Source organism: Acomys minous, assembly GCF_964271855.1.
Source record: "Acomys minous genome assembly, chromosome: 5".
Lineage (NCBI taxonomy): Eukaryota > Metazoa > Chordata > Mammalia > Rodentia > Muridae > Acomys > Acomys minous.
The window spans coordinates 126,284,749-126,311,558 of NC_140494.1; the positions used below are offsets into that span (position 1 = coordinate 126,284,749).

Here is a 26,810-nt window from a genome sequence, read left to right on the forward strand (position 1 = left end):
TAGTGACCCACACCTGGCCTGATTCTGCTGAGACCCCCGAGTGTGCTTACCCTCTGCAGAGAATTATATGAGCAAAATCATGTCCCACTACATTAAAGAAAGAAAAAAGCACGAGGATTTTCCTGCTTTACATTTTCTCTTCTGTCTCTATGTATCTATGTGTGGGTCTAGTCAAGTTAATCAAGCCCAATTAGTGATGGAATTTAGCTATCTCAAGAATGATCCAAGTCTACAAAGTGAGTCCAGGACAGCCAAGGCTACACAGAGAAACCCTGCCTCGAAAAAACAAAAAACAAAACAAAAACAAAAACAAAAGAAAAGAAAAGAAAAAAAGAGAATGATTCGCTTCTCTTTTTTCAAATATTTATTTTATTTTGCTTACCTGTAAGAGGGCGTCAGATCCACGCCCCCGTCCCCCACACTGGAGTTACAGGTAGTTGCCACTGTGCGCGTTGGAATTTCATTTGCATCCTCTGGGAGAGCAGTGAGTGCTCTTAACTGCAGAGCCATCTCTCCAGTCCTCCGTTTTCTGTGTAAAGTTTAGAAAACCAAGGGCAGTGAGTGGGTCCAAGTCCCCTTCACTGCGAGGTGGTAGTTCAGGGAAAAGAAAGCAAATGTTCCCGCTCCCAACAGGAAAAACTGCACTCCGTTCATCGCTAAGCCTATTTTACTTTTCATGTCTCATTTTATGTTTTAAAGCACCATAAGGCAAAGAGCAGAAGAAAAAGTGCCACCAGAGTTGTGTTTGTTTGTTTTCCCCCTTGCCACTGTTCCCCATACCTGACGGAGCTACTGAAGGGAGGAAAGAGCAGCTGGGCTCACAGTTTCAGAGGGCTTTAGTCCATCATGGTAAGGAAGGTGGGGAGTAGAGCAGTGCCAGACATGGCAGGCTAGAAAGTAAAGAGAGAGGAAACGCTGGCACTCCGCTGGCTTTTTTCTCTTCCGGTGGCTTTGCACTGCCCCGGGCCCAGCTCACGGATGGCGCTGCTCGCGGGATGGCGCTGCTCGCGGGATGGCGCTGCTCACTTAAGGGCCTTCATGAAAACACCTGGAAGCAAGCCCCACCCTCTCCTAAGGGACTCTACACCTAGCCAAATTGACCATGAAGATTAAGTGCAAGGCTTTCTTTCCCCCATATCCTTAGTTTGACTAAGCCTAACCCACCAGGCAGTACGTGTGTTGGGGGGCGGGGGGCGGGGGGTGGGGGAGATGAGAAACAGTGGAGGACAGCATTCAAGGCTTCTTCAAGACAAACCCACGCAGAAATGGAAGCGCCTCAGGGCCTTGTAGACCAGAGACTCTAGCCGGGCAGCTGTGGGGCTCACGTCTGAGCTTCGGGATGGTTTTAATCATTACTTCCCATTGAACTCCGCATTCTTTTCATAGTGAAAGCCACCTGTTCATTTATACATTTTTATACTTGGTTCTCAGATTTCCACTGACGTACTTAACGGGAACACATGTGGAAATAATGTCTGCAGAGTATAAAACCCCTGCAAAGTGACCTTGGAGGGCCGGAAACGTGGGCTCTCTTGGTAAAGTGCTCACCTGGCATGCAGGAAGCCCTAGGTTGGGTCCTCAGCACAGCAGAAAGTGGGTGTATCCACAGTCTTGTACCCTAGTGCTCAGATGGAAGCAGAAAGATTAGAAGCTCAAGGTGACACTTGGCTATGCAGTAAACTCGAGGCCAGCTTGGTACAGAGGAGACCTTGTCTCCAGCAGGGGAGAAGGTGATGGGGAAATGGTTCAGTTGGCAAGGTGCTTGCCTTACAAGAACGAGGAGCTGGCTTCAATCCTCAAAACCCATGTTTGAAAAAAGCTGGCTGTGGTGGCATGTGCTTGTAATCCCAGTGTTGGGAGGAACAGACAGGTAGACTCCTGGAGCTTGCTAGCCAGCCAGCTCCAAGTTCCAGGCCTGTAGGAGATACCCTACCGCTCCCCTCCCTGGGGGTGCCCCTCCCCAACCCTGAGAACCACAAACAACAAAGTGGATGATGGTACCTGAGGAAGAACATTTAAGTCTAACTTAGAGCTTCCACACGAGAGCGCGCACACACACACACACACACACACACACACACACACACACACACACACACACACACCTCTCAGGGTGGCTGGCCCATGTACTGTATCAGCCATCCAGCCACAGTTCAGGGAGGAGGAAGAGGGCAGACCAAGCACTTGTGGAGAGACTGCATGCTAGCTACACCTCACTGAAGCTCGGGGAAGCCTCCACGTTAAGTAAGTTTGAGGCTGACAAGAAACCTGGGGCTCTGTTTGGTTTGGGTTAGGCACGCACCCCCTCTTCTGATATTGCCCTTGGCAGCCCAGCTCCTCCACCTGCATGGGTTACGGAGACACACCCCTCTCTGAACAGTGCACCTGGCAACCCTGGGCCCCCCACCTGGCTGAGCTACATATGCGCCCCTGTCTGACAAATGAAGGGGCGTTTTCTCCACTCCTAATGACAGCCAAACTTAACTGTTTCTGTTCGAACATACTTCACATGTCCAGCTATGAGGAACGGAAATGCTGATCCAGCCTGAACTGGATTTGGGCGCATGTGCAGTGAGGTGAACTGTGTTCTCCCAGTGAACTTCTAGGGACAGCTCCTATTTACTATCTTAAAAAAAATTTTTTTTTTAGCTTTAAAAATTTTTTAATATTTTATGCATTTTGTCTGCATGTATGTTTGTGGGCTGAGCTAATCCCCTAGCCCTACTATGTACCATCTCATACCTATGTATAATTGAATGCATACAGATAAAATCAGATGCATTTTGGGGACAAGTGCAGAAAAAAGAGAGACCTGGAGCCGAGTGTGGTGGCGCACGCCTTTAATCCCAGCACTCGGGAGGCAGAGGCAGGTGGATCTCTGTGAGTTCGAGGCCAGCCTGGTCTACAAAGGGAGTCCAGGACAGACAGGGTTACACAGAGAGACCCTGTCTTGAAAAACTCGATTTGTAGGCCAGGCTGGTCTTGAACTCACAGAGATCCACCTGGCTCTGCCTCTTGGAGTGCTGTGATTACAGGCATGCGCCACAGCATCAGGCTGAGACATCTGAATTTGAACTTGAGACTTGGTCTGGGCCAAGGTTGGGCGTTTCTAGGTTCTTGGCCTCTTATTTGGGGGATGGAAATAAAAGTTCATACACATTTGCAAAAGCAGCAGGGGAACTTCATTTCCAACAATAGACTCCATCCAAACCCACTTCAGAGCAGGGGGCCACAGGAGTAAGGCCGCACGGAGCAGGTCACTCATGCGGTCTCCTTTTGTCAGGTTTAAAGAGAGGAAGAGCTGCTTAGGCACACGGTGGGAGCCAATGCCAGCAGCTTAGTTCTCTGAAGAGACCATTTGGTTGGGAGTGGGTGGGTGGAGCTGAATAAAGGAGAGAGAGCAGTGGACTTGCGTTTGTAAAGATTCCTTTCTGGTGACAGGTAAGACCTTTTCCTCAAGACTTACCAATGGCTTCCTGAGTTCTCCTTAAGAGAGCCTGTGTACTTTTGTTTTTGTTTTTGTTGTTCATTTGTTCGTTTGTTTGCTTTTGTAGGACTTGCTACTCCTGCAGAGAAATGCTTCCTTCAGAATTTTCTCCTGAGAAACGCTTTTCACCTTGACAGCTCCAGCCATGGAGAGAGTCAGCCCTTTCTACGGCTCAAGGCAGAGGACACTCACTGTCCGTTCCTTTTCTGAGGTCCTGCTGCTGGAGGGGGAGCGACATCCTCCAGGCTGTCTGTAGGCAGAGTTCCAGAAGAGGCTGGTATTTTTAGCATGGCCTTCTTCACTTCCCAGCACCTGCCCTGCTCTGTAACCCAAGGGGCTGCTCAAATGCCAGGGAGATGACTGAGGACAAGGCAGTGTGAGCTAATGCCCTAAAATACCACCCAGGAGACAGTTTTTCTAGTGGGAGCCGCTCCGTGGTCATGTCTTCCTAAACTGCAGGTTGAGATATTGTGACATTTGCTCTGGAAAAACATCAGCTAGAGACAACACCATTTGCTCCAAACTTCAATTTTTCCTTCTACTGTTCACACCAACAATAGACTATCTGCATACTTCCCTGGAGCAAAAAAGAAAAAAAATTTTTTTTCTGACACCCCTGAAAATGAGACAAAACTCAGATAATTGCAAAGGGCTAGAAAACGCCTTTCTGTGACAGCATTGATTCACTGTCTTCTAAAGATGGTACAAGTTGAAATTGGAAACATGCTCTCACGAAGCCCAATACATTTGCGGAGGACAGATGCATTGTGGGTCATGCAGGATAACAAGTGTCTGTCGCAGCATAGCTCTAATCTTGGAGGTTGACATCAGCCCATACCATCAACAGCATTCCTTGGAGTCGCAGTTAGTACACTGCTGGGTGGATAATTCTAGAGCTGACGTCACAGTGTGGACCTATGTAGACCAGACTTGCCTCAACTCACTGTGTGGCTAGGGATGAGTTTTGTTTTGTTTTGTTTTTTCAAGACAGGCTTTCTCTGTGTGGCTCTGGCAGTCCTGGAACTTGCTCTGTAGACCAGGCTGGTCTCAAACACATAGAGATCTGCTTGCCTCTGCCTCCTGGGTGTTGGGATCATAGGCGTGCACAGCTACACCTGACTAAAGTTTGATTTTTAAGTAGACTATGTTCTCAAACATATAAAGTATTAAAATTTTCAATTTTAGCTGGATGTGGTAGTGCATGCCTTTAATCCCAGCACTCGGAAGGCAGAGGCAGGCAGATTGCTGTGAGTTTGAGGCCAGCCTGGTCTACAAAGTGAGTCCAGGACAGCTAAGGCTACACAGAGAAAGCCTGTCTTGAAAAACAAAACAAAACAAAACAAAAAAAATCACCAATTTTTTTTCAATTTTACCTTTATCATTATTTAAAATATATTCTTGAGTTTATGATAGAAAACTATAGTGCTTGTAATTCCCCAAGTCACCTCAAGAAAAAAAAATCCATTCGACACATATGTTAGCCAAAGCTTCACGGCCATGAAAAAATTTAAGAAGTAAAATGTGCTGGGCGTGGTGGTGCATGCCTGCAAACCCAGTATTAGGGGAAGCAGAGGCAGTGGCTCTCTGTGAGTTTGAGGCCAGCCTGGTCTACAAAGTCAAGGCTACACAGAGAAACCCTGACTCAAAAAAGCAAAGGAGGAGGAGGAGGAGGAGGAGGAGGGGAAAGAAGAAGAAGAAGGAGAAGAAGAAGAAGAAGAAGAAGAAGAAGAAGAAGAAGAAGAAGAAGAAGAAGAAGAAGAAGAGGGAGAAGAAGACCAGGTATTTGAAAATGAGCAACAGTGCCTGTCAGACCTTTACTTTTCAGTCGCCGCCTGTGGGAACTGTCCACTGGGACTGTCCTAGGCGTTTCTGCATCCACGCAATAAAATGAGGTTTTGCTGTTTTGCCATCTCACGTTTGTGTGGCTGGGCCAGAGTCTTCGATTCTCAACTTCTTGGAGGGAAACATTTGGCAGAAAGACACAAAGTTTAAGCAAGGCTTTACTAGGCAAGCCAAATAACAAATACAGTACAATCAGGACTTAGAGGGAGCTGGTCCAAGAGGTAGGTAATTTTTTAAAAAAATAAATGAATATTTATGATGTGGGTGCCATAAACAGTAAGTGCACTTTCTCCACTCCCAAATCACAGTGAGCCTGACCTCCCTTTCAGAGTATTTCTCTCAGTGTTCCCTTTAAGGGGAGTCAAACCCACAATGCATGGGTCTTTCAAGAAGACAGGAGAGTAGGAGGGGACCAGTTGGGGACATGAAGGGGATGAGCAGGGGTGGGAAGAAGCCACCAGAGGGTGAGCAGGTGAGTATGATCAAATACCTTCCACACAGCTATGGAAATACCAGGGCTAACCCATCATTAGGTGTAACTAACATGTGCTAATAAAAAACTTTTTTTTTAAAAACGAAGTGAGCTGAGTGTTCTGTAGCTGCCGGCCACTGACAGCAGTGGGAGAGCTGCGGCAGTACCTTCTCAGCTGCAGAGGAGAGAGCAAAGGCCCGCCCTGCCTACTTCCGGTCTAAGAACCTTGAATGCCAGTGTGGACAGTGAACTCACGCCTGGGAATGAAGCGCTTCCTCCATGTGTGTGCTCAGCATGTTGGCCGTTATTCATGGCCTCTCTTCTGGGGGAGCCGATTTCCCTTGCGACTTGCCGTATTCCCCTACGTCCCAAATGCTCGTAGTCTTTGTCAGTTCCTGGGTTCTTCCACCGGGGGATCCCAGGTGGGTTTTCTCCATGGTGTATTCATTTCTTGCCGAGCTCTTAGATCCTTGCACCTTGCTATGACTGGAGACACCAGGAGCCCCGTCCCTGGGCTAACCTGATCTAACACTGGGCCAGCTCACACACGAGCCCTTCCAGGTCAACCTTTCGACCCAATGAGGAGAGTTCAGGGGTTAACTTGGGTGGCGGGGCATAGAAGACAATTCTCGGACACAGATGGCACTTGGAGTCACCTAGGCTAGGGTCTGAGGAAGGACATCAAATGCTCTTCCGCCTTGGCATCTCTCGAAACTACAGGTAAGAGTGTAAAGAAAAACGCTTTTGTATAAAAATTGCACACTGTACGGAGTATGGTATAGGACCCTCATCTGTTGACTCCCCTCCGTTGTTCACATATGGCAAAGGGATCAGCAAGTTGCCTGTTGTTGATCATTTACTCTTTTAAGTAAACGCGCCCACCTGTCTTGACTTCAGATGTTTCCATAGTTAAACTATTGGCTGCGAAACTGAAACATATCCTGCTTCACCTTTCACACAGAACTCGAGGGACAAACCTTTGTACCTTTTTGAGGCATTCGATTTGGCTATTTATGAGTTGTGTGACATCAGCCAAGCTACCAAGTTTTCTTGCTGAGCCTCAGCTTCCTCGTCTGAAAAACAGGGGTTCTAACAGTAGTGTCTTCACCATTATGCCATCGTTGTGTGTCTGCCTTCAGATCCCTGCCTCTCTTTGTCGGTTGGTTGAGTGATTGTTCTGAACTTAGGATCTGGTGGGGATCCTAGACAAGCAATCTGGTGTGAGCTACATCCCAGGCCAGTTTTGGTCATTTGCTTTAATCAGATGTTACGTTTATGCAGACGTTAGGGAGGTAGAATGGTTAACTCTGGCTAGGGCAGGCCCAGGTGGTTTCTAGGATCGCCTGATTTACTGTTTCTTTTGTGTGTTTTGTTTTTGTTTTTTTGAGACAAGGTTTCTCTGTGTAGCCTTGGCTGTCCTGGACTTACTTTGTAGACCAGGCTGGCCTCAAACTCACAGCGATCCGCCTGCCTCTGCCTCCTGAGTGCTGGAATTAAAGACGTGTGCCACCATGCCAGGCTTAAAAACAGTTTTTTTAAAAACCAGACAGAAGCTGGCAGATCTCTGTGAGTTTGAGGCCCGCCTGGTCTACATAGTGAGTTTCTTGGCCAGCCAGGGCTACATGGAGAAACCTTGTCTGGAAAAGCAACAGCCACTACCACCAGCACTTTTGAATCCTTGTTTTTGTTGTTTTGTTGTTGTTATCGTTATTGGGTTTTGTTGTTGTTGTTGTTGTTGATTTTGTTTGTGTAGCCCTGGCTGTCCCAGACTCACTTTGTAGACCAAGCTGGCCTCGAACTTGGAGATCTGCCTGCCTCTGTCTCCCGAGTGCTGGGATTAAAGGTGTGTGCCACCACTGCCCTGCTGCTTTTGAATCTTTTGCCAATGTGAATCATACATAAGAAATGTATGTCAAATACATGTAGATCATTGAACCTCTAGATTCAATGAACTATTAAAACCAGCAGCCGGATCAGGAATCGGAACATCCCTAGCTCCCCTTCCCACGCTGTCTCTGCCGTCGTCCTCAATAGCTTTTCCTGCTTTTGAACTGCATAAAGTCTTACACCTGATTTTGAACAGCTTAGCAAGCTGTGTGTTTCTCTCTAACACCCACCTAGGGATTAGGTCTCTGCCTGTCCTGGAGGACTAATTTAAATGTCAACCAAGTCATTCAGGGTATATTGCACCATGTAAGTTAACTAAAGCAACGAGACAAAAGAGAGTTGGTGTCTTTGGCAAGATGTTTCTCTGTTTGTGGTTTTTACACCATGTGCCTCCTTGAGCTGTGTCTCTCTGGAACAAGGCAGAAGTTTCCAGATTCTTCTCTTCTCTGCCTAGGATTCCATCCTATCTATGAAAGTGTGGCTTCCTGGGTGGAGATCACACCAGACACCAGTGTTTCCTAGGTTCAGTTCCAGAACTCCAGGGAAGAGTTCACAGGTCTGGCTTCCTCCCTCTTGGTCATCGTCTGTGACCTCAGGGTTTATACAAATATGATGCTAAGGGGCCTGGAGACCTACGCTGCAGTCAAAGAATGCTGCTGAGGAAGGGAAGGTGTGGCTTGGAGACCTGCATGGGGGACTTAGGTCTGTGTAGTTTCCTTCCTTGGGTGGTTTATGGCGTCTTTGTCATTGCAAATCAAAACCAGAGCACTGGACCCAGAGCAGTCGGTTACCACTGGTCCTGGAGGCCTAGGGCTACCATGCCCATCTGCCCATTGGCTCCGCAGCAATAGCAGCCGCTCAGGGAGACAGCCTTTTCTTTCATATCTGGGGATTAGCTGTGATTTTTTTTTTTTTTTTGGACACACATGCTCTGCAGTTCCTCTCTCTCACTGTTCGGTCTCAGCATAAAGCTGGGCCCTGAAAACTAATTTCCTGGATGCAGAGACTCCAGCTGTTTATGATGATGATGGTGATCATCATCATCATCATCACAGAGCAGTGGGATTTCCGCCCAGGTTCCAGAGGCCAGCCTGCGGAGGATGGTTTGCAGCTGCATCCTGAAGCCCGCACTCGCGATGCCGTAGCCAGGGTGAAGACAAGAACACTCGCCCAGTCCAGGCTCTGTCAAGTAGCCCAGGGTGGCCTCAAGCTTGCTGGAAAGCCAAAGATCCCCTGATCCCCTTCCTCCACCTCTCGAACATGAGGATTATAGGCACGCCCGGCTGAGACAGGTTTATGTGGTGCTAGGGATGAAAGCCAGGGCTTCGTGCACACTCGGGAAACACTTCACCAACTGAGCCACATCCCCAGTCCCGGACTCTGTATGTGCAGGGCCAGGGATGGGTGAGGGAGTGTGCTCGGTGACGTGTGCACACGAGCTCATTTAATCTTTAAGGCTAAGCCAAGTGGGAGAGCTCACTATATGGCTATATGGGCATTTTATGAACGCCATGTACGGGGTTGAAACTGAGGCAAGCGAGGGCCGGTACACCACCAGCAAAGCTTGGCCTTTCCCTCTGTTGTTTCATTTCATCCACATGTAACCGTGATGTCACAGATGATCTTTTCGTGACCTGGTTTCCCAGGTTTTTTTTTTTTCCAGAGATGCCACACAGACTAAACCTTTAGACTCCTGTCCTTTAAGGCTCATTTGTAAATGACAAATAGAAGCAAAGATGAGCAGCAGGTGAGATTCTGTGACACTTCAGAGAAAGCTGAGGTTACACACCCAGGAGAAAGGCTGGGAAAGGCTTGAAGGACTAATTAGGCAAACAAGGAAGAACACTCCAGAGAGAGGAGCAACATGACCATCAAACTAGGAGACAGGGCTCATGGGGGACCTAGAGAAAGGTCATTGATACATTGAGGAGACTCACAGACAGAAGCGAAGATGAGTCAGGCCAGCCACTGGGCATCTCCGTGGGGCATGGCCACTTCATCCTGCACAGCTGGGGCAAATGGGATGCTAGCCCAACCACCGACGGTGGAGAGGTCTGTGACTGGAGCAATCCACGGGGTTTCCTTAGCTTACTGGGTGCTCACGGTCACAACAGGTAGAGCCAGTCGCTGGAGCCACATCCTTTATGGGAGCCGGGAAGACACAGCAAGCTTCTAAAAGAAGGAACAATAAAACCTTTACAGACCATTAAAAAGGTCAGATGGCCGTCTATTGTAGGGTCAGATTTCACATATTCAAGCTGTGTGTGTGTGTGTGTGTGTGTGTGTGTGTGTGTGTGTGTGTGTATGTGTGTGTGTGCTCGTGTGTGTCCATCCACATGCACTAGGGTTTTTGCATGTCAGGAAGAACAGGGAAGGAGCCAGCCAGTGGGTGGCAGTTGAGCAAGGGCATCTCTGACTCCAGGCTGTTTTCTCATCTCCAAAGACGAGGCTTGTCAGAGATGAGCAGCCCTTCATTTGGCTTCAATTTCCCCATCTATGCTAATGCTCCTGAGACATTACTTGTATTGTTATTTTATATTAGCAATCAATTTTTTCTTTTCTCTTCTTTCTTTCTTTCTTTCCTTCTTTTTTTTTTAAAGCAGGGTCTCATGTAGCCCAGGCTGGCCACCTGCTATGAAGCTGAGGATAGTCTTGAACTCTGGCTCTCCCGTCTCTGTCTTCTGAGCACTGAGATTCAGACAGACCTGTACCACAATACTGGTTTGTGAGCTTTGTGTATTTTGTCAGTTTTGGAAAGCACTCTACCAAGTGAGCTACATCCCTTACTGCCATTAATCTTAAATCTTCTTGTGAGTGAATACCTTCTTACCCCCAAAAATGAAAGAAGTCTTTAGGAGTAGGGACCATATCATCTACTTATTATATTCTTTACAAATTAGTTTAATAGTGATTTAGTTAATTAATTTATGTGTGCATGTGTGTGTGTGTCTGTGTACGTATGTGTGTATGTGTATGTCTGTGTGTGTATGTGTATGTCTGTGTGTGTATGTCTGTGTGTGTGTATGTGTATGTCTGTGTGTGTATGTGTATGTCTGTGTGTGTGTATGTCTGTGTGTGTATGTGTATGTCTGTGTGTGTATGCCTGTGTGTGTTTGTATGTCTGTGTATGTATGTGTATGTCTGTGTGTGTATGTCTGTGTGTGTGTGTGTATATCTGTGTGTGTTTGTATGTCTGTGTGTATGTGTATGTCTGTGTGTATGTATATGTCTGTGTGTGTATGTACGTGTATATCTGTGTGTGTATGTGTATGTCTGTGTGTATATGTCTGTGTGTGTATGTCTGTGTATGTATGTACAAGAGCCCCCTCCTTCCTCTTCCTTTCTGTGTGCAAGTAGAGGCCCGAGGTCAACTTCAAGTGTCTCTGTCAGTCTCTCTACCCTGTCTTTTGAGGCAGAGTCTCTCTGGTTTATCTAGAACTCTTCGGTTCAGCTAGGCTGTCTGCCTGTCTACAAAAGCCCAGCACTGAGATTACAAACTTGTGCCACCATGCCACCTTTCACACAAGGGTACTGGGCATCGAACTCAGATCTTCACGCTTGTGTGGCAAGCGCTTTACTGACCTAGCCATCTCTCCAGGGCCCCAAGCCCCCACACTGGCTTCTTTCAATCTCTCTCAGTGCCTAACAAACACACACCACACTGTTTTAACAAACAAAATAAAGAAGTTCTAGTAAAGTACATTTCTCCTTTAGAGGGAGTTAGAGGGTAAAATTTTCAAGCTTCCTCTGAGATTGTACTGGGTGATTCCCCAGTGAGCCAAGCGCAGCAAGGCCAACTTCACGCCATCCTTTGACCCCTGTACCACATGAAGTTTCCTGGTGTGCCTGGCCCCAGCAGTCCTGGATCCCAGTGCTATTTCACTGGACTTTCTGCTGTATAAGAAATAGATACTTTAGGAATCCAGAGCACGAACTGTGCAGCGGTACCCTAAAGGATCTCTTTATTGGAAAATGGAGGCCTTGTCTGTCTGGCTGCTCCTGCAGGCTCATCTGCAAACAACAGTGTTGGGGGGAGGGGGGAGGTTGAGGGGTGTGACAAAGAAACGCACATGGAGCAGACATGGTCAAGAAAGTGGGGGTGGGGGCCAGGGCAGCTGGGTGTGGCGGCCAGCCTGCAGCCTGCACACCTTCCCCTGGTTCACAGGATGAAAGAGCTGATAGTAACGGCTCTGGTGCCTGTGATGGCCGGAGCGAGAGGGACAGCTCGCATGCTCTCCTGGACAGTGACTCTCAGCTGGGGATAGACCTCACTGTCCTGGAGAAGAGTTCAAGGGATTGCAGTTTGGGACTGGGAGGGCTGGGAGAGCTTCCTTCCTGAAGACGGGGTGGCTGTTTAGGTGCTGAAGGGCCAGACTCCAATGTCCCTCCTGCAGCAGGCTCTGGGCTGAGCCTGTACGTGGCTCCCCACCTTTGAGTGTGCCCCACATGTTTGAACTTCAGGCCACAACAATGGCTGCAGATCTTGTCATGATTCACTCATGGATCACAAAAGCTTTGGAGGACAGCAGGGGACACACACACACAAACACACACACCATGGACTTCTTGCTGAAGTAGGTGAATGAGGAATTACATCCTGACTTGGTTTAATTCAGAAATGTTTACAATACTAACTATTCTTTTTTTGGGGTGGTGGTGGTGGTGGTGGTTTTTAAGACAAGGTTTCTCTTTGTAGCCTTGGCTGTCCTAGACTTGCTTTGTAGACCAGGCTGGCCTCGAACTCACAGAGATCCAACTGCCTCTGCCTCCCGAGTGCTGGGACTAAAGGCATGAGCCACCACGCCCGGCTACAATACTAACTATTCTTATAGCTCTGGTGAAATGGTGTAGTTCACTGTGAACAGACAGGGGGATGTTGCTACAGAAACACTACTCCGTGGTTAGGCTTTAGGTAGCTCCAGTAGATCAAGACTATTGGTGATGAAGGAGTTAATTAAAGGCTATTCACACTGTGGGTAGAGAGGCAGAGGGGCAGCAATATGGCAGGAGCTCCTGAGGCGAGTTCAGGCCCCAGCCCTGGAGACGGACTGTGTGCCAGTGTCTCAGAAGAGCCCTCGTAGCAGAGGCAGCCTCTTCTTAGACCTTTGAGGATGTCGAGATGTCCACAGCAAGAGCGTGCGTGCAGCCAGGCAGGAAGTGGGGACCAATATGTGACATCCTGTTGATGTAAACCCACTTCCCAGGTGAGATGTCATGGCACCAGTTAGTCCAGTGGTTTGGGACTCACAGACAATAAACAGAGAAAATGACTTCTTGGGTGCCTGTCAGTGTCTGAGGAGGAGGCTTGAGGTTATAACATTACATTCATTTTAAAAAATTATTTATTTTATTTTATGTGCATTGGTGTTTTGCCTGAATGTATGTTTGTGTGAGGATACCAAGTCTCCTGGAACTGGAGTTACAGACAGTTGTGGGCTGCCATGTGGGTGCTGGGAGTTGAACCCAGGTCCTCTGGAAGAACAGCCCAGTGCTCTTAACCTCTGAGCCATCTCTCCAGCCCCCTAACATTACATTCTTATGCTTAGGAACTGAGTAATAGTGGTGAGACTCAGAGAAAGCTGATGGAAATTGTGAGCACACGTGTACTTGAGTGCATGTGGAGGTCAGAGGTTATAGGGCCATGAAGCCACCGCTTTTTTCTAACTTGGAATTTTTTTTTTTTTTTTAGCCTCAGAACTGAGTGAAAATTTAGATAAAATTTGAATATATTAAGAACTGATGAAATCAACAAATTGCTATTATTATTTGAAACAGAGTCTCTAAGAAGCTTGGGCTGGCCTCCAACTCACGGGGATCCTTCTGCCCCTGCCTTCCCAGAACTGAGATAAAAAAACGTGCACCACCACGCCCAGCTAACAAATTATTTTGAAATCAAGAAACAGTTGTAACAGAAGAAATGTCAGTCAGAAGCGTCAGTTCATTAAGACAAAGGTGCGTTTTGAAGATAAAGAGCAGAGTCAGACAGCCAGGGACTGTATGACTAGAGGCAGCGTCCCTCAGAGACAAGGCTTCCTCCCCTCAGCACAGGGTCTGCGGTGTGTGGAGCCGCTTAGCCAGGCAGGGAGGGGACCCAGTGACCTGGAGCTGTTCCTGCCGGCTCGAGGCCACCCAGCGCCTCCAGGGCCCCCTGTCACCCACCCACCCCCACCCCCTTCCAGGTAGGAGCTTTAGGCGTGAGCAAATAGGATGAAACCCAGAAGAGGCCGGCTGTGTTTATTTAAAATTACCGTCTGGTCTCCAGGCCGCCCCCTCACTCTTCTGTCCGTCTTCTGTTTCAGAAAAGCCTTTGTCTTCGGATTAGCCCGGCTGAAGTTATTTTTCTTACCATCTGTATGGGGAATTTCCCCTCACTTTTTCAACAAGAAAATAGCTCTTGGGCCCAAGGAACCGTGACAATGTTTAGTCTCCAGAAAGGCATTCAGACTCTCGGGGCCCGCGGCAGCCCTGTGGCTCGACTCTACATAGGAAACATTCGCTCTCGCTTTTCCTTGTCACAGCAGCGCTCAGTGTGTGACCCCCGTAATTCATGACAAATGTTCCTTGGCATGCTAGGAGACACTTACTGGGGTGGGATGCTGCAGGAAATGTCAGTTATCCCACCGGGAGATGTGGAGCCTGTGCTCGGAGCCTGGGGCCTGTAGCTTGGCTCACTTTTTTTGGCTGCCTGATGGAGGTAAGTCATTTGTTATCTTTTTTTTTTTTCATTTGCCTCAGTTTCCCTAGTTGTAAAAAGAGTGTATTAATTTTTTTTAGTGTATTAAACTTGATAATCTCCTTTCTAGGTTAAAATATTTTTCAACCACATTTTATTTATTTTGTGTGCAATAATCCAGTGGTGTGTGTGTGTGTGTTTAGATCAGAGGACAACTTGTAGGAAGGGTCTCTCCTACTACATGGCTTTCAGGGGTCTTACTCAGCTGTTTAGGTTTGTTAGCAAGAGCAAGAGCTTGTATCTGCTGAGCCGTCTTGTTGGTGCCTCCTTTCTAGTTTAATGATTACACGTTACCCTGAAATACACAGGGTGAGTTTATTGCATTAGTTAACCTTTCTTTCTTTCTGCCATTTTTCTTTCTTTTTCCTTCTTTCTTTCCTTCCTTCCTTTCTTTTTTGGTTTATCAAGAGAGAGTGTCTCTGTGTTGCTCTGGCCTGTCCTGGGCCTCACTATGTAGATCAGCAGGCCTCACAGAGAATCCCCTTTCCTTTGCCTCCAAAGTCTTGGGATTAAAGCTGCAGTTCTTGGCCTTCCTGATGCTGACCTTTTAATACAGTTGCCCCCTGTTGTGGTGACCCCCTTACTTCAGTGCTGCCTCATAACTGTAATTTTGCTACAGTTATGAATCACGGTGTAACTCTCTGATATGCAGCCCCTGTGAAAGGCTCATCTGACCCCCAAAGGGGTGAGGCCCACAGGTTGAGAGCCGCTGGATTAAAGGCATCCACCACCACCGTCAGGCTGGCTGACTTTTCTCACTGCTCTGACAAAGAACTTGGTGGAAGTAACTTCAGGAGAGAACAGTTTGCTTTGTCTTGCAAGTTGGGGGTTTACTCTCTCCATGGCTGGGAAAGCACCGCATGAGTGAGGTGGCTGGACCCAAACTAGTAGTCTGAGGTGAGGAAGGAGAGATAGACGAGTGATTTCCCCCCTTATGCACTGGGGGGGGTGTTCCAGCCCAACTGGATTTTGCCACACACAGTTAGGCTGTGCCTCCCCACCTCGTTTAATATTCATATGACTAAATAAATAAAAATGTGTATTGCAAATTAAAGATTTAACGTAAATTATAATATATCGACCTTTGAAAATCTACTTAGAGAAAAACTACTTAATTTTTTTTGAAAATATAACTAAATCTTTAAAATAGTTTTATGAAATAAAAACTAGCTTTGAGGTCTGCTATAGTCAACGTGAAGCATTAGTACTGGGATTAGAGAGCTGGCTCGGCAGGTGAGAGCACGGCTCTTGCAGAGGACCTGGGCTCTGTCCCCAGCACCCGTGTGGTGGCTCACAACCGTCCACACGCCAAGTTTCAGTGGAGCCAATGCTCTCTTCTCACCAGGCAGGTCAATAATCCAGGATATTTTTCCAGTTACCATGTGTAATTATTATGAATACTACTTCAATTTTGGGTGCCTCCAAAATTACCCATTGGAAGACAGAGAAATAAGAAACACAGATCCATCGTTAGTAGGGAATTATACTCTGCTTTGTATGAATCTATAGGGAAGACTAGGATAAGCTAATTATTTAGCTTTTATTCTTATTTAAGCATATCCCCTCTTTGCTCAACTCTCCCCCCGCCCCCCCCCCCCCCCGTTCTTTTTCAAGACAAGGTTTCTCTGTGTAGGCCTGTTCTGGAACTCACTCTGTAGACCAGGCTGGCCTTGAACTCACAGAGATTCTCCTGCCTCTGCCTCCCAAGTACTGGGATCAAAGGCGTGTGCCACCACTGCTTGGCGCTCAAATCTCTTTCTTAAGATTTATTTAATTTTTAATTATGTATGTGGGGGTGTATGGGAACTGATTGTAGCTACTCCAGGAAACCAGGAGAAGGAGCCACAGTTCTGACGCCGGAGTGGCAGGTGCTTGAGAATGCTGGGAAGTGAACTCCAGTCCTCTGGAAGTGCAGAATAAACTCTTTTTTTTTTTTTAAACAGTTGAACCATCACTTCAGGCCCTCTTTTCTCGAATGTCATCCAGCTTGTAAGGGGGTGTGTGTGCCCATCTTTAATATTGGCCACAGCACAAACCACGAACCTCTGGGGCAATCAAACTCAATTTCCTTTTGATTCATAAACTCAGGACAAGAGATGTGCAGAAGTGTTTCCCTGGGACCTGACTGTGGTTCCTCACCAGGCTGGGTGTTTAACGTGACCAGATGCACAGCACTAATGCTGGGTTCTTGTCCTGAGGGCCAGGGGTGCTCTCCTACTCTTTAACACCTTTATTTTGCATTCGTGATGTATGAATCTGTGAGAGCGAACACTCAGAGAAATGATCTTGCCCAGACGATGGATGACTGATTTAGAAGATGCTGCAGATTGCACACTAGAAATAGAAAAGGAGTCGAGTCAGATAAAGTCCTAACCATTGGAGCTATCTCTAGTCTTTGTTTCCCCTTTTTTGACAGAATGAATCCTCTTCCAATGGCCCACTTTTGCACATGCATACCCACATGTGTGCGAGCACACACATATACTTATGCACACATTTTATTTATGTGCATGCGTGTGTGTCTGCTTGCCCACAGTGCACCACATGGGTACAGGTGTCGGGAGGCCACGGCATCTGACCCTCTGGGGTGAGAGTTAGTCATTTTACTATCACACTATGGGGCTGCGGAGATGACTCAGCGGTTAAAGAGCACTTGTTCCTGTGGGGGACTTAGGTTCAGTTCTTAGCACCCATGGGCAGCTCACGGCCATCTGCAACGTCATCTCCAGGGGATGTGGTTTCCTCTTCTGACCTCTAAAGGCACCAGGAATGCAGGTGGTCTACAAAAACATAGGCAGACAAAACACTTTTACACATAAAGGTGGATAAAATGAAGAACATACTCTATACTATATTAAAATGTGTTAATCTAATTCTTTAGGGTCTTTAGTGGGATGGTCTTTACTCATTCTTCTGTTTCCAGCATTTAACTCAACAGCTGATATAATGTTATAGGTGTTAGGTAAATGGCGGAAGTAGCTGGAAAGTGTTAAGAGAATGGCTCCACTTTTATTTCCTTCTTTGAACACTATTATTCACCGCCCCCCCCCCCACCACCTCTCTCTGGGTGTCGTCTGTCTGTGGATGGCAGAGGACAGCTTGGGGGAAGTCTTAGCTTCTCTTTCTCCACCATGCAGGGCCTGGGGATGGAACTCGGGTCATCCGGCTTGGCAGCAGACACCTTTGCCCACTGAGCCATCTTATTGGGCCAGCTTAGGACTTTTTATAGTTTTGGGACTTGAACCTGGGGCTTCTTGTAGTCAAGTCTAGCTTTTCCACTAAGCATTAGCCCTGTTTTCACTTTTGTTTTGGGACAGGGTCTCACTAAGTCTCTCAGGCTACCTTTGAACTTGCAGACCCTCCGCCTAGCTGGGACTTAAAGGCTTGCTTCACAGGGCCAGGTGGACACTGGAGTTTAAGTCCTGGTCTTGCCCCGTCCCAGTTGGGTGGCTTTTAGATGCTTAGTTTCTTGCTGATGTTTTGAGGCCGAGTCTTCCCTGTGCCATCCAGGCTGGCTTTGACCTATTGATCGTCCTACTTCAAGCTTCCAAAACGACAGGCATGCCCTACCACATCTGATGTGGGACTTTATATATATATATATATATATATATATATATATATATATATATATATGAATATATATTAGAATATATATATTAGAATAATATATATATTAGAAACCTTTTTAAAAATATTTTTATTTAATTTTAATTTATGTGAGGGTGTCAGATCTTGGAGTTACAGACAGTTGTGAGCTGCCATGTGGGTGCTGGGAATTGAACCCGGGTCCTTTGGAAGAGCAGGTCGTGCTCTTAACCTCTGAGCCATCTCTCCAGCCCCCTAGAAACCTTTTTTAAGTCTTTTTAATTTATTATTATTATTGTGTGCATGTATGTTGTATGGGTATTGTGTGTGAGTGTCATGGTTTGGAGGTCAGAGGTCAACTCTATGGAGGTTCTCTGCCTTCTGGGTGTGACAAGCACTATTCTCTGAACCACCTCACGGGCTCCGACACATTTTTTAAATGGGGGGTGAGTAAGCCCCAATTTACTCACCTGGAAATGGAGTGGTCTCTCTCCCTCCTATAGTTTACTTACAAAATTTTAAGCCCAATGTCAGCTGCTGTTGCCTGTTCTATCGTTAAGTACTCAGTGGCTATCTAAGCCCAGCCTTTCCTTGTCCTGCCTCACAGTGTTGACACTCGGATAAACCGGCCAGTAGATACTGGGGCACTCGCAAGGACATTGCAAGGAGGCACTATTGTTAGGTCAACGGCTAAAGTGGAAAGGGACCACGGGGTGTGTGTGGAAGGTTTGCAGGCTTTTGAGCCGACTGGGAGGATTAAGGAACCCTGCGAAGCTAAAAGAGTCTTGGAACAAATGAAATGTAGACCTTGCTCCTCCTGGAAGGTGACGCTCTCTGGCAAGTATTTCCCACACTACTGGGGTGGTGGCGAGTGCTGTGTGCTGAAGCTGCTCCTCCCCTTAGGGCTGAGGAGAGAAGCCCTGTGACCTGACACCTGTGGCAGGACGCAGCTGGGAGGTGGCACCAGCTTTCAGCACCACAGACAAGCTGGAGCTGTGCTGCGCCCTGGGCCTCGGCCCTACCTCTCTGACTGGGAAAAGACCCTTGAGTTCTGCAGACTGTGTGTCCCTGTCAACTGCCTTTCTCAGTCACTTGCCCCAGACCCCAGAGGCATCCAGCTTTTCACTGTTGCCAGTGACCACCATGTTTAGCATTCTGGGTGTTGGTGGCCGGGGCCTGCAGCAGTGTCCTGTGCTGCCAGCATAACAGTGTATTGCGAAGTCTGCTTCATTCCTAGGGGTGCTGCTGCTCTGGGTGCAGAAGACAGAAAAAGCACAAACAGGCTCTTTTCTAAAGACAGCATACTCGCCAGCTGGGAAGAGCTACTGTTCAGTGGCTGGCGGAAGACCATAGGGCCTGTGGGATGGCTTATTAGTGAAGGGGCTTGCTGTGCGAGCCTTGGGTCCCTGGAGCTCATGTAAAGGCGTGTGTGTCCCTGTCTGTCAACCCATCTTTCCCAGAATCCACATAAAGGTAGAAGGAGCAAAACAACCCACAAAGTTGTCTGATTTCCGTATATACATTCTCTCTCTCTCTCTCTCTCTCTCTCTCTCTCTCTCTCTCTCTCTCTCTCTCTCACACACACACACACACACACACACACAATTTAAAACTAATACTTAGTGAGCCAGGAGTGCTCATGCTTTTTTTTTTTTTTAATTCCAGCACTCAGGAGTCAGAGGAAGGTGGATCTCTTTGAGTTTGAGGATAGCCTGGTCTACATATTGAGTTCCAGGACAGTCACTGCTACATAGTAAGACCCTATCTCATAAAAACAAACAACCAACAAAAAATTAACACTACACACACACACACACACACACACACACACACACACACAGAGAGAGAGAGAGAGAGAGAGAGAGAGAGAGAGAGAGGGAAATGTGATACGTATCATATTAGTAGTTTTTGTTCTGTTTTGTTTTGTTTGCTTGTTTAATTTGGTCAAGATCTCAGATAGTCCAGGCTGGCCCTAAACTTGCTATGTAGCTGAGGATGACCCTGAGCTTTTTGTTTGTTCGTAGACAGGGTCTCACTGTGCAGCTCAGTCTAGCCTGAAACTTTCTATGTAGTAGACCAGGCTGGCCCTGGAACTCACAGAGATCCTCCTACAGCTTGTGACACCACTCTGGGCTAATCTTGAGCTTCTGATTTTTCTGGCCTTACTGGAATTACAGAAGCGCACTGCTGCATCTGCTTTTATTTAGTGCTGCAGGCAGAATGCAGGGCTTCATGTACTCTGGGCAAGCACTCTACTGGCTGAGCTATATCCCATGTCCCCACATTAGTGCTATGGAAGGAGACGGTGGGGCCATGGTGTGGATGGAGTTGGCCCTTGCTGATGGTATCCCATCCTTGGATAGTCCCCTCCCATGTCAAATCAGGGCTGAGGCATGAGGACAGGAGCTGTGGTGAACAAGGAAATGTGTGACTGCTACAGCTAGGCTTGAGACACTGAAACTTCCTCTTCGTTTCCTGGATGAGTACTAGGGGAAGCTAGTTGCTGTGTTCTGAGGACCCCACAGGCTGCCTCAGGAAGAGGCAGTGACAAGACACAACAGCAACTGGAGATGGGGAAGAAAGGAGGTGTATGTGAGAAAGCCAAGTTCCTGGAGCAGTGCCTAGCACACAGTCCTCTGGGCAGACGGGGGTTGTCTGGTGGGTATGGACATTTCTCTGTAACATCCCTAATGGCTACCTAGACTCTCATCAAACCTGGGCCTCCCACGCCTTATCTTTGTATGTGGTTGCTGCTGGCGAGGGAGGCTGAATAGCTTGACCTTCTGAGTCCAGGGCAAGGCAACGGTAGAGTCAAGGCCATGGTAGTGGAGCCAAGGACAAGGCAGTGGCAAAGTTAAAGGTTATCACTGCCGAGGAGTCACGCGTCAGGAGCTTGAGATGGCCGCTGGCTGGTTACGTGACATCAGTAGTTAGGAGGCAGAGGCCAACGCTGGTGTTCAGCCCACTTCCTTCTTTTTTATTTAGTTCAGGACTGCAGCCTAGGGAATGGTACCGCCCACATTTGTGGTAGGTCTTCCCAGACTCCATTTAATCCATGATAATCTCGCATAGGCGTCCCCAGATCTTACAGGCTAACCCTCTGCGGGTGTGTCTGGAAGCCTGCCTCCTCTGCCGCTTAGATTCTGTGAAGCTGCCATTCAATATTAACCGTCCAAGTCACCATCATCCCTCACAATTCCTGTTTGAGCAGTTGACTGAGGAGCCACCACCCATCACACAAGGCTTTTAAATGCATTCCTTTCGTGTCTTCTGGCTAACACGAGCCACGTGGTAGCATCACACTTGCCTGCCTAAACTCACTCTGTGGCCAAGATGCTATGGGATGTCTTCAGCCCCGGCAACTGCTAGTGACTTAGGGAGTAGACTCCATCAGGCCCATTTGCCCCTCTCTTCAGTCTCAGGCAGGATCTCAGACCTTTTTTTTTTTCTGGGCTCCAGGCCTATACTGCTAGGTTCTCCTCGGCTGCCCTGGTCTTCAAACCCCTTTCCTTGACCTTGCCTTTGCTCCATGTACAGTCCTTTTGTTCTCTGAAAACCCTATTGTGTTTGTCTCTGTCCCCTCAGTAAGGGTTACTTATTTGTGTATAGCCCTCTCGGTCAGGACTCAATTTGAGATCCTGGCTCCTTAGGCCACTCCTGAGCTCCCCTTCATGTTGTGAGAGACGCTCTTTCCTTAGACTCATACCCTTAGCTACTTCCCATCCCTTATGCCAGTGTGGGCCATCTGGTCAACCCCTTGGTCACCGCTCTGCCATGGCTCCCAGGTTCCTAGGCATCCTTTCACTCCGTCCCCTTCTTCTTCTTCTTCATCATCTTCATCATCTATGTGGATAGATCTTCCAGGATCACAGCCTTGAGCTGGCCCAAACCAGCTTCTTTCTTCTACAACAATTTGTAAACCTCAACAGGATCTCAGATCACCGAGGCCCAGTTTGTCACTGTCCATCACCAGCTGTCTCCCTTTCCTGCCATAGACTCTTTGGTCCTTCATTGGAATCACACACTTCTACACGCCTCCAAATCCTTCTCTTCCCCGCCAACTTGGCTCTCCAATCTTCTTGGAATAATGCTTGATGTGGTACAGGGCTTTTTGGTTGTGGAATCTCTCTCTCTCTCTCTTTCTCTCTCTCTCTCTCTCTCTCTCTCTCTCTCTCTCTCTCTCTCTCTCTCTTTGCATGTAGTCCAGGCTGGCCTCAGAAACTTCAGATTCTCCTGCCTCTACCTCCCAAGTGCTAGAATTACAGGTCTGTGCTACCATGCCCAGTTTACGCAGTGTTGGGAATTGAACCCAGAGCTTTGTGTTTGCAAGGCAAGTATTTTAGCTATAGCCTCGGCCTCTTTAGAGCTTTTTTGAGTGCATATTTTAATTTAATTTATTATTAATTTTTTTGGTACTCACCTCTGATGGAGGCTGGGTAGCCTGGCAGGTGTATATACTTCATCTTACAGGTGAGGTGTAGTCATAAGGCTCACAGAGGTCAATCATCTTTCCCAGACTCATCCAAAGCTCAGTCTAGAAATCATTACCCGCCGGCCTTGACCTCACCGTGTCCTTCTAGAGCAGACTGAGATTTGGATGCTTGTTCTGAAGGTGTGATTGGGGCAGAGCATGCCTGCTGAAAGCCCAGGATTCTCAAGCAATATGGGGCCAGGAAAGGTGGCATTCGGGGGACCCTGACGATCTTCAAAGACCTGCTAGAGGCTGAGAAATCCTCTTCAAGGATGCCAGTCCCGGCCATGATGTGCAAAACCAGATGATGTGAGTAATGCGTGCCACCTGAAAGAGAAGGCTTCCAGCTCCCCAGCCTTCTGCAGATCCCGTTTTCTTTCCGTGCTAGACCCAGGGGCCTGCCCCCTCCACCCCCCATCACTCCACACATCAAAGACATCCCCAGGTTTCCCTGCTCCACTCTCAGAGGCTTTTTAACCAGGCTTTGACAATAAAATTGCTTTTAAATAAAAAACTGAGGCTCAATATTGGACAGAAAGGGATTAACAGGATCAGCCTGGGATGACATCATGCTGTTTTTGTTGGCGTTTCCCCAGCCCCAGTGTGAGGAACCTGGGTGTGGAGGGAGGGAGGACACATATTTCTTTTCTTTACAACTGACCTGGTGTTCTAAGTCTAGGTCTGGGAAACCCAGGGAGCTGGAGGAGGCGGGTGGTGCTTGGGGCACTCCTTCAGAAAGGTCCAGGCGTAAACACGCACCTGAGAGGCATACTGTGGGGACGCTGGGCATCTGGGGAGGGCCTGACTCCTCTTTCTGGCCTCTCTGACAGAGGCAAGGGAAAGGCTCTTTTCGGTGATCAGGACCTGAGCTTGGGGAAAGGTGCCCTCCCGAGTGGGCAGGCCTTCTGATACAACCAACAGAGGCAAAGCAGCCCAGAGAAGCTGGCCTCAGTGCAGCCACACCCAGGCCTCTGGGGACTGGCCGCCAGGCCAAGCCTGAATGAACGCTGACGGCCTTAAGACACCTGCTCCAGTAGTTTCCCAACTGAGGGATTTGTACGTTAAGGAACTCCTGCTGTAACTAAGACTCTAAACACTAGGGCTGGGGAAGGGCTCTGTTGTAAAGTGCTTGCCATGAGGGCCTGAGTTCCATTCCTAGAAAACACGTTAAAAGAAAGCTAGGCATGTGGCATGCTCTCATATGGCAAGCAATGGTGATAGGTAGATCTCGGGGTTCACTGACCAGCCAGCCCAGCAGACTTGGCAAGCTCTGGGTGATATCTTGTCTCAAGAAACAAGGTGCTTGAGGTTGACATCTGAGGTTGACATCTGGCTACCATATGCACTCCCCCTGGCCATCTCTCTGCCCACCTCCCCTACTGCAAGCCCGCAATCATACATTGTATAAAGCAAACTTGGGGAAGTGGAGCTAGGAGACCCGGAACCTTCTGGCTAGGCTTCTCCTAGTCCTGCTTGTTGCCCACCCAGACAGTTGCTCATCAACTCTCTCCCCTCCAATCCCTGACATGATCACTTGAATTCTGGGGTCCATGAGGAATGTTGCATTTATTCTGCCTCTATAATATAGTAATAGTAATAAATTGCGAACACATTATCCCGTAAACAACAGTTAATGTTGGGAGAGACTGACTGACATATTCTCCTGGGGTCTCATGTATCCCAGGCTGGCTTTTAATTAGCTACACCAACCCTTGAACTTCACTCCTTCTGCTTCCTAATTGGATCACAGGCATCCGTCACCACGCTTGGTTTGCACAGTGCTAGAATAAAATCCAGGACCTCATGCACATTAAGCAAACACCCTGCCAGCTGGAAAGCACCCGGGTCCCAAGATCATCCTTTTTTAGTAATTTTTTTTTTGAGATTTCATAGTTATGGGAGATTTGGGTTCACATGGTTGCCAGAAATAGATAGCATGCTTTCTACTTTAACTAATTTCCTTATTTCTGAAAGGTTCTGATGATATTCATCTCTGTTGGAACGCAGTCCAAGAATGGCGCTGTGGGAGAATTCTGAGCGCTTGTGAGAAAACAAGAGTGCAGTTTCTTCAAAACACGGAATTGCTCTTGGACTGTGCTGGCATGCCTCTCCCGGGTGTCGCTGGTGGGAGTGACTTTACTTCAGCTGTTGTCACTCATAGGCCTCTATGGAAAAACAGGTTTTTTTTGTTTTTGTTTTTGTTTTGTTTTTTTGGCCATGTGTAGCTTGTCCTTGCAATTATACCCTTCTTAACCCTCTGCATATAAATTTGTTCGACGCTCCACTAAAGCTGACCACCACATGAGACTTTAGTCCGCCACCTAATTTTTAGGCCCCGTTCTCCCAGGCTCACACCGACAACTAGAGCAGCAGCCACCAGCTACCAGGGAGTTCTATGGGAGCTGAGCTACGTGCAGCAAGACAGCTTGCAGGCAGGTGACAGAGTCTCTGCCTTCTGTGTCTAAAGGGAAGGAAGAAGGTTGAGCCTGGCTTTCCCACTGCTGGTTCCCTGGATCACACCGCCTTCCACACACAACCTCCTCTGTCTCCTCCCTCCCATCGCTCTCTCCCAGCGTGGCGATGCCTCTTCCCGTATCTACGCTGTGGTATGCACTCATTTGCTTGGTTTGTTAATTTTTCCTTTGCCTTTGAAAAATCACCCTTTATTTTACTCTATTCACGTGACTTGGGTTTCCCTTCTAGAACCTGACTGACAGGCTTAATATAATGCCTGGCCTGTGGTTGGTGAGCAGTAAGTGAAAACAGTTGTTACAGAGAAGGACTCTCTGCTCTGTTCAATAAATACCTGAGCTTTTTATTTAACAGAACTCATAGAGTCAAAAGATACAGGGTTTAGATTATTACACCAACATAAAAATTGTGTTATTCACATTGTTTTTATTTTTATTTTTAAAAAAATTTATTTATTATGTATAGAGTGCTCTGCTTGCATGTATATGTGTATAGCAGAAGAGGGCACCAGATTTCATTATAGATGGTTGTGAGCCACCAAGTGGTTGCTGGGGATGGAACTCAGGACCTTTGGAAGAGTAGGCAGTGCTCTTAACCTCTGAGCCATCTCTCCAGCCCATTTTCTTTATTTTTGATGTCGCACTTTCTGTGTGGCAGTCAGCAAGATCTCTTGGGATTGAGGGCTGGAGAGATGGCTCAGAGATTTAGAGCACGTGTTGTTCTTGCAGAGAATCTGGGTCCACTTCCCAGCACTTACATGGTGGCTCACAACCACCCCTCACTCTAGTTGGTAGGGGGGGGGGTGGATCTGACACCCTCTTCTGGCCTCTCCCATCTACTTCTGACCTGCATAGGCAGGGGACACATACACACACACACACACACACACACACACACACACACACACACAGCACATACATGCATGCAGCCAAACCACTCATACGTACAAAATAGAATATATAAATCTTAATTTGTTTTGAAGATCTGAGGATTAACCTCTTGCCTGCTGGCTTCCTTGAAGGCATTTCCTATCTTACGCTAACAAACACGCAAACGCGCTAGCCACAGGAGGGTTGACCAGTGGGAGCTCTCCCCTGGAACAGCAAGAAGTCAGGACCAGAAAAAATGAGTCCTGCCTGCTCTGTAGTCAACGCCTTCTGGGAAGACACACAGTTAGTGGCACTATTTTCATGGTCCCTTTCTCTGACATGGGCACGAAGCCATATGCCACAGATATGATGCTGCCTCTCTTTGGGACTCAATGCTCCTTCGGGCAGGGCTTTCCTCACTCACCGGAAGCCGGGAGGCCAAAGTCTAGCAAGGCCACCTGCCCCCTCCCCACGGTGCACCAGCCTTCTTGGCTTGGTCAGCTTTCCTCAGACGGCTGCCTCCACCTTCTTCTGTGTTGTCGTCCAACTCCGAATTAACCCTTGTTGGTCTTTTTCCCTCTCCCTATGCCCCAAACCTCCACAGTGGTGTCTGACATCCTAAGGGCCACTCCGGTCACCTCCCTTTGTTACAAGCCTTGACTCTATAACCTTCCTGGCAGGAGCCAATACGTTCTTTAAGAGATTGGGTTATCAGACTATTGAAATAATGGTCCCTAGGGGTGGTTTGATGTCATACAACTTCTTGGGCCGCCTTGTAGGAGAGATTGGAGCCAAGACAGGCATGGATGAGCGATGCACTTCACCACTGTGACCAGGACTGCTAACCTTATCTCTTCTGCTTAAACCTGAACCTCACAGCAAGACCCCGAGATGGACCAGCGACATGGCCCACCATGTAAATCCTGATGACCTGAGTTTGATCCCTGGGCCCCACATGGTCGAAGGAGAAAACCAACTCATACAAGCTG

General features: G+C 47.8%; 1 long non-coding RNA gene across 1 annotated transcript; it reads left to right on the forward strand.

Moving 5' to 3' along the window:
- The first annotated feature begins 14,164 nt into the window (after positions 1-14,164).
- Positions 14,165-25,325, forward strand: LOC311598022. The gene is made up of 3 exons (XR_014779438.1): positions 14,165-14,382; positions 22,622-22,789; positions 24,455-25,325. It is a non-coding gene; the product is annotated as an uncharacterized lncRNA (long non-coding RNA).
- The last annotated feature ends 1,485 nt before the right edge of the window (positions 25,326-26,810 follow it).